Genomic DNA, 6,788 nt, shown 5'->3' on the forward strand with positions numbered 1-6,788 from the left:
AATATGAACAAGAGTATCACTATTCCAAAATTGCTGTGATAATTGAGGTAGATATGTATGTCAAATGTGGACGACAGTGCCAGACCCTTGATAAGCTCTTACTAACTACTACTTTTATCTTAGGTATGATTCACATAAAATTTAACTGTGGTTGTTCAGCAGCAAAGGTCTCTGTTAATTATTTTTTAGTGCCCTAGGTTCTCCAAATTGTATTGTGCATGTTAATTCTGTAACTTCCTGCCACTTAAGTTAGATGATTCATATGCACAGAACTCAGGAATTTATTCTCATGTCACCAATTGATATCACTGCATTAGACACCAGAGCATGTATAATTTGTGTCAATTGTGCCATTTTAATTGACACATAATAATTACACATATTTATGGGGTACCATGTGATGTTTCAATACATGTATACATTGTGTAAATGATCAAATTAGGGTAATTAGCATATCCATCATCTCAAACACTTGCCCTTCTTTTGTGGTGAGAACATTGAAAATCCTCTCTTCTAGCTATTTCAATATACTCAATATATTATTATTAACTATAGTAATCCTACTGTGCAATACAACATCAGAACTTGTTCCTCTTGTCTACTTGTAATTTTGCACCCATTGGTCATTCTGCCTCATCCTCTCCTCTCCAGTCTCTGGTAACCACTGTTTTACCCTCTACTTGTATGAGATCAACTTTTTAGGTTCCATATATGAGTGAGATCATACAGTATTTGTCTTTCTGTGTCTGTCTCATTTCACTTAATGCAAAGTCCTCCAGGTTCATCAGTATTGACATCACAAATGTCAATATTTCATTCTTTCTGATGATTGAATAGTATTCCATATATACTTCATTTTCTTTATCCGCTCATCTCTTGTTGGACATTTAGGTCGATTCTATGTCTTGGCTATTGTGAATAGTGCCACAGCAAACATGAAAGTGCAGATTTATTTTCAACCTACTGATTTTATGTCCTTTGATTAAATATCTGGCAGTGAGATTGCTGGATAATGTGGTAGTTCCATTTTTTGTTTTTTGAGGAACCATCATACTGTTTTCCATAATGGTTATACTAATTCAACTTCTCACCAACAGTATGCAAGGGTCCCCTGTTCTCCACTTCCTTGCTAACACTTGTTTTCTTTTATATTCTTGATAATATTCTAACTGGAGTGAAGTGATATATCACTGTGGCCTTGATTTACATTTCCTTATAATTAGTTATGTTGAACATATTTTCATATACCTGTTGACCATTTATTTGTATGTCTTTTTTTGAGAAATGTCTAGTAAGCTCTTCTGCCTATTTTAAAATCACATTATTTGTTTTTGGTTATTCAGCTGTTTGGGTTATTTATATAGTCTGGAGATTAATCCCTTTTCAGAATTGTGGTTTGCAAATGTCTTCTCTGAAGAGGTTGTCTCTTCACTCTGTAAATTGTTTACTTTGCAGAGCAGAAACATTTTATTTTGTCTATTTTTGTTTCTGTTAACCATGCTTTTGAGGTCTCATCCAAAAATCTCTTGCCTGGTCCAGTGTTATACAATGATTCCTCTATGGTTTTGTTTGTTTGTTTGTTTGTTTTCTAGTAGTTTCATAGTTTCAGGACTTACTTTTATGTCTTCTCAAGTTACATTAAACTCATTTCGAGCTGATTGTTGTATGTGGTCAGAGATGGGAGTCTAGACTTGTTCTTCTGCAAATGAATATCCAGTTTTCCTATCACTATTTATTTATTTGGAGATGAGTCTTGCTTTGTGCCCCCAGGCTGAAGTGCAGTGGTGCGATCTCAGCTCACTGCAACCTCCACCTCCTGGGTTCAAGTGATTCTCCTGCCTCAGCCTCCCTAGTAGCAGGGATTACAGGTGCATACCACCATGCCTGATTGATTTTTATAGTTTTAGTAGAGACGGGGTTTTACCATATTAGCTAGGGTGGCCTTGACCTCCTGACCTCAAGTGATCTGCCCACCTCAGACTCCCACAGTGCTGGGATTATAGGCGTGAGTCACTGTGCTTGGCCCCATACCACTATTTATTAAAGAAGCTATCCTTTCCCTAATGTGTGTTCTTGGAAACTTTGTCAAGAATCTTTTTGCTATAGATGCAGAAATTTATTTCTGAGCTCTCTATTCTGTCTCATTGGTTTATGTTTCTGGTTTTTCTTTTTTCTTTTTGACAATACTATGCATCTTTGGTTACCACAGCTTTGTAGTATATTTTGAAGTCAGGTAGTATGATGCCTCCAGCTTTGTTATTTTACTCAAGATGCCTTTGGCTATTTGGGGTCTTTTGTGATTCCACATGAATTTTAGAATAGTTTTTCTATTTCTGTGAAGAATGTCATTGATATTTTGATAGAGATTGCATGGAACCTGTAGATTGCTTTGAGTAATATGACATTTTAAAAACACTAATTTTTTCAATCCATGAACATGGGATATTTTTCTATTTATGTGTCCTCCTCAATTTCTTTCATCAGTGTTTTCCAGTTTTCATTGTAAAGATCTTTTACCTTCTTGATTAAATACATTCCTAGGTTTTTTTTTCTACTTATTGTAAATGAGATTGTTTCTTGATTTCATTTTCAGATACTTTGCTATTGGTGTATAGAAATGCTACTGATTTTTATAGGTTGATTTTGTATGCTGCAATTTTACTGAATTCATGTATTAGTTCTAACAGTTTTTGGTGGAGTCGTTAGACTTTTCTATATATAAAATCATGTAATCTGCAAACAGAGACAATTTGACTTCTTCTTTTCCCATGTATTTCTTTCTCCTGCCTAGTTGTTCTGGCTAGGACTTCCAGTACCATGTTGAGTAGAAGTGGTGAAAGTAGTTGTCCTTGTTTTATTTCAGATCTCAAAGGAAAAGTTTTCAGCTTTTTCTCATTCAGTATGATGCTATCTGTGAGTTTGTCATATATGGCATTTATTGCATTGGGATATATACTTTCTATACCTCATTAGTTGAGAGTTTTTTTCTTTTAATCATGAATGGATGTTGAATTTTGTCAGTTTTTTTTCTGCATCTATGGAAGCGATCATAGTGTTTTTGTCCTTCTTTCTGTTAATGCGATGCATCACATTATTGATTTGCATATGTTGAACAAGTCCTGTATCCCTTGGATGAATCCGACTTGATCATAGTGAATGATCTTTTTGATATTCTATTGAATTCAGTTTGCTAGTATTTTGTTGAGGATTTTTGCATGTATGTTCATCAGGAAACTCTATAGTTCTATTTTTTTTATTGTATCCTTGTCAGTTTTGGTATGAAAGTAATACTGACCTCACAGAATAAGTTTGGAAGTATTCTTTTCAATTTTCTAGCAGAGTTTGAGAATAATTTGTATTAGGTTTTCTTTAAATATTTGGTAGAATTCAGTAGTGAAGTTGTCAGGTCCCAGGCTTTTCTCCAATGAGAGACTTTTTATTACTGCTTCTAATTCCTCACTCAATATTGATCTGTTTAGATTTATTTCTCTTCATAATCCAGTCTAGGTAAATTGTATGTGTCTAGGAATTTATATATTTCTTCTGGTTATTCAGTTTGTTAATGTATACTTATTCAAGCCTGATTTTATTTATTTGTGTCTTTCCTCTTTTTTTTTTTTTTTTTTGGCTTAGTTAATGAATTGTTCTTTTTTTGTTTTTTTGTTATTTTAGATAGAGTCTTGCTCTGTCACCCAGGCTGGAGTGCAGTGGCATGATCTCTGCTTACTGCAACCTCTGCCACTTGGGTTCAAGTGATGCTTGTGCCTCAGACTCCTGAGTAGCTGGGACTGCAGGCTTGCACCACCATGCCCCACTAATTTTTGTATTTTTAGTAAAGACAGGGTTTTACCATGTTGGTCAGGCTGGTCTTGAACTCCTGACCTCAATTGATCCACCTGCCTCAGCCTCCCAAAGTGCTGGGATTATAGGTGTGAGCCACTGCGACTGGTCAATAATTGTTCATTTTGTTTATCTTTTCTAAAAAACTGAGTCTTTGTTAATCTTTTGTATTATTTTTCTAGTGTCCATTTCATTTATTTCTGCTCTGGTCTTTATTATTTTCTTTCTTCTCTTATTTTTTGTTTTAGCTTGTTCTTATTTTTATCCAGTTTCTTGAGTTACAACATTAAGTCGTTTATTAGAGATTGTTTTTTAACGAAGCTGTTTATTGGTGTAGCTCCCTTTTATAACAGTTTCTGGCATATCCCATAGGTTTTAGTATGTTATTTTTTCCATTTTCTTTTTTCTTAAGAAAATATTAAATTCTCCTTCTAATTTCTTCTTCGACGCATTGGTTATTTAGGAGCTTGTTTTTAAATTTCCATGTATTTGCAAAGTTTGTGAAGTTCCTCCTGTTATTGTTTCTAGTTTTATATCATTGTGGTCAGAAAATATACTTGATATGATCTCTATTTCCTTAAATTTGTTAGACTTCTTTTGTGGCCTAACATGTTTATCCTGGAGAGTATTCCATTTGCAGTTGAGAAGAATGTGTATTCCACAGCTATTTCACGGAATGTTCTGTAAATGTCTGTTAGGTCCATTTGATCTGAAGAGTAGTCAAAATCCAATGTTTCTATGTTGATTTTCTGCTTGGATGATCTGTCCATTATTGAAAATGGGGTGTTGACATCCCCTCTTTTTTTTCCCACTTCCTCCCAAACACATATTGCAAGTATCACAGAAAATTGTAACAACACAAGCAACTGGTTTTCAACACATAGTGAGCTCAAGCACGAAGGGTGAGTACTGAAGATCTACAGAGGTCAGACTGGGAGCCCTGCCACAGGAAGTTTGAACCTCTCAAAACAGCTCTTTCCTCCCACAGTCCAGGCTCATCACTTCTTCCTAATCTAAGGTGACTTATCCACACACAGAAATATAGGCTGCTCCATATATGTCAATAATTGCTCTGCTGTGTTTCACGAGGGATCTTCACAAGCCAAACCCTGGCTCAAATTCTGTACCGGAAGTTCCTGTTGCTGTCAAAGAACTCTTGCCCCTTCTGCACTACTTTGCTGCTGAAGCGACCTAGATCCCCTGTCTTCAACTTCTCCAGCTTCTGATCACTTGGCATCATCAGTTCTTCTGGTGCTCTCAGAATCACTGGCATACTTCTGCAGCTCTCTCTGACAACCTAGGGCTGCAGCAAGAGGCACAGAGCTCTCCTTCTCCAGATTCTGGCTTCCTTTATTCTTTCCCTTCCATCTCCTTGGTACGTTTGTCCTGTGAGTGTTTGACTCTATCACTTTCAAAGCTGTGGTGTGATTCGGGTCTTTGGATGAGGCTTCATGCCCTGGCATAAGCAAACAGCCTGATACAGAGTGCCCTGCAGGGAATGGCTTTGAGGTATTTCCAGGGCCCTGAAGCTGCTGGAGCAAGTGGGCAACCCCAGTTTTCTTAAGGACTTTTTGATCCTGCTTCAGTTTCAGCTCCAATGTGGGTACCAACTTGCTTTTTAAAACTCTTGAGATCACATCAGTGCTGACATCAAAGCCTTCAGCCAACCTGGGAACTGACCAGGACTCTGCAAATTCCTTATGTAAATACTGGATCTACAACATGGGTTCCCATGTCAGGCTTCTGGGCAGAGCACCAGGTGTCTCCATTTGCCTCCAAATTTTCCGGAATCAGATTGCTTTTTTTCTGTCACTGCAGGGTGCTAGGGTAGAGAACCAGTGGCAGAAGCCATGTGTGGAAGCAGGATGGATGTTTGAAGAGCCTCAGGCTAAATCATGGAGCACCCAGCCCTCTTCTCTTTGATAGCAAGGGCAATCGGGCCATGTCTGCCAGCTTAGAGCTGCTCTGCAAACCCAGAAATCTGACACCTAGAGCAATAACTGCCCATAAGCATGCCGAACTCTCTCTAAACTGGTGATGAAATATGTCACTGGTGAAGGGACTAGTGGTCCCAGGGGAGCTGGACACCTGACACTGTGCTCTGGACATTGGATAAGAAGAAACAAGGGCCCCTATGCATGTAGCAGCAGGACGCCTGGAACCAAGGGGGTGTGGCCTAGGGTGCCAGGGCGCAAGGACCTGCTTCAAGCTGAGGGCCCAGGGAGGAGCCGGTACCTCTCCACCTCTTGTAGCTCCCATTCCTCTGGCTCCTAGTCAGAATCGGGGTCCAGCTCCCAGCTGATAGGGCCTGGGCCTCCACCCCCTAGATCATGAACCCACAGTGAGCAATGGCAACACAGACATGCCAGTCTAGCTAGAGACTCAGAGTAACCGCCATGTCAATGCATATCAGCCTTCAGCATTCTACAACATGGCAGCAACCTGACATCTCCTCTTATTATTGTATTGTAGTCTCTTTAGATCTACTAATATTTGCTTTATATATTTGGGTGCACTGATGCTGGGTGCATATGTATTTATGATATATCCTGTTGCTGAACTGATTCCTTTATCATTATATACTGATAAATATTTTGTTTCTATAGTTTTGGATTTAAAGTTAATTTTATTTGACGTAAGTGTAGTTTATATTCATCCCTTCACTTTCAGTCTATGTGTGTTCATACAGGTGAAGTGAGTTCTTATAAGCAGCATATAGTTGAGGCTTGATTTTTTAAAGAATTATTTAACCACTATATATCTTTTAATTAAATAATTTAATTCACTTATATTCAAGGTTATTATTGATTGGTAAGACTTACTCTTGCCATTTTGTTAAGTGTTTTCTGGTTGTCTTTCTTTCTTTCTTTCTTTCTTTCTTTCTTTCTTTCTTTCTTTCTTTCTTTCTTTTCTTTCTTTCTTTCTTTCTTTCTTTCTTTCTTTCTTTC

At 37.6% G+C, this 6,788-nt stretch overlaps 1 pseudogene; it reads right to left on the reverse strand.

Annotated features, from left to right (window-relative positions):
• Window positions 1-4,954: 4,954 nt before the first annotated feature.
• Window positions 4,955-6,238, reverse strand: LOC105544537 (annotated as a pseudogene).
• Window positions 6,239-6,788: the final 550 nt, after the last annotated feature.

The sequence above is a fragment of the Mandrillus leucophaeus genome, unplaced genomic scaffold (assembly GCF_000951045.1).
Source record: "Mandrillus leucophaeus isolate KB7577 unplaced genomic scaffold, Mleu.le_1.0 Scaffold300, whole genome shotgun sequence".
In the NCBI taxonomy this organism is placed as follows: Eukaryota; Metazoa; Chordata; class Mammalia; order Primates; family Cercopithecidae; genus Mandrillus; species Mandrillus leucophaeus.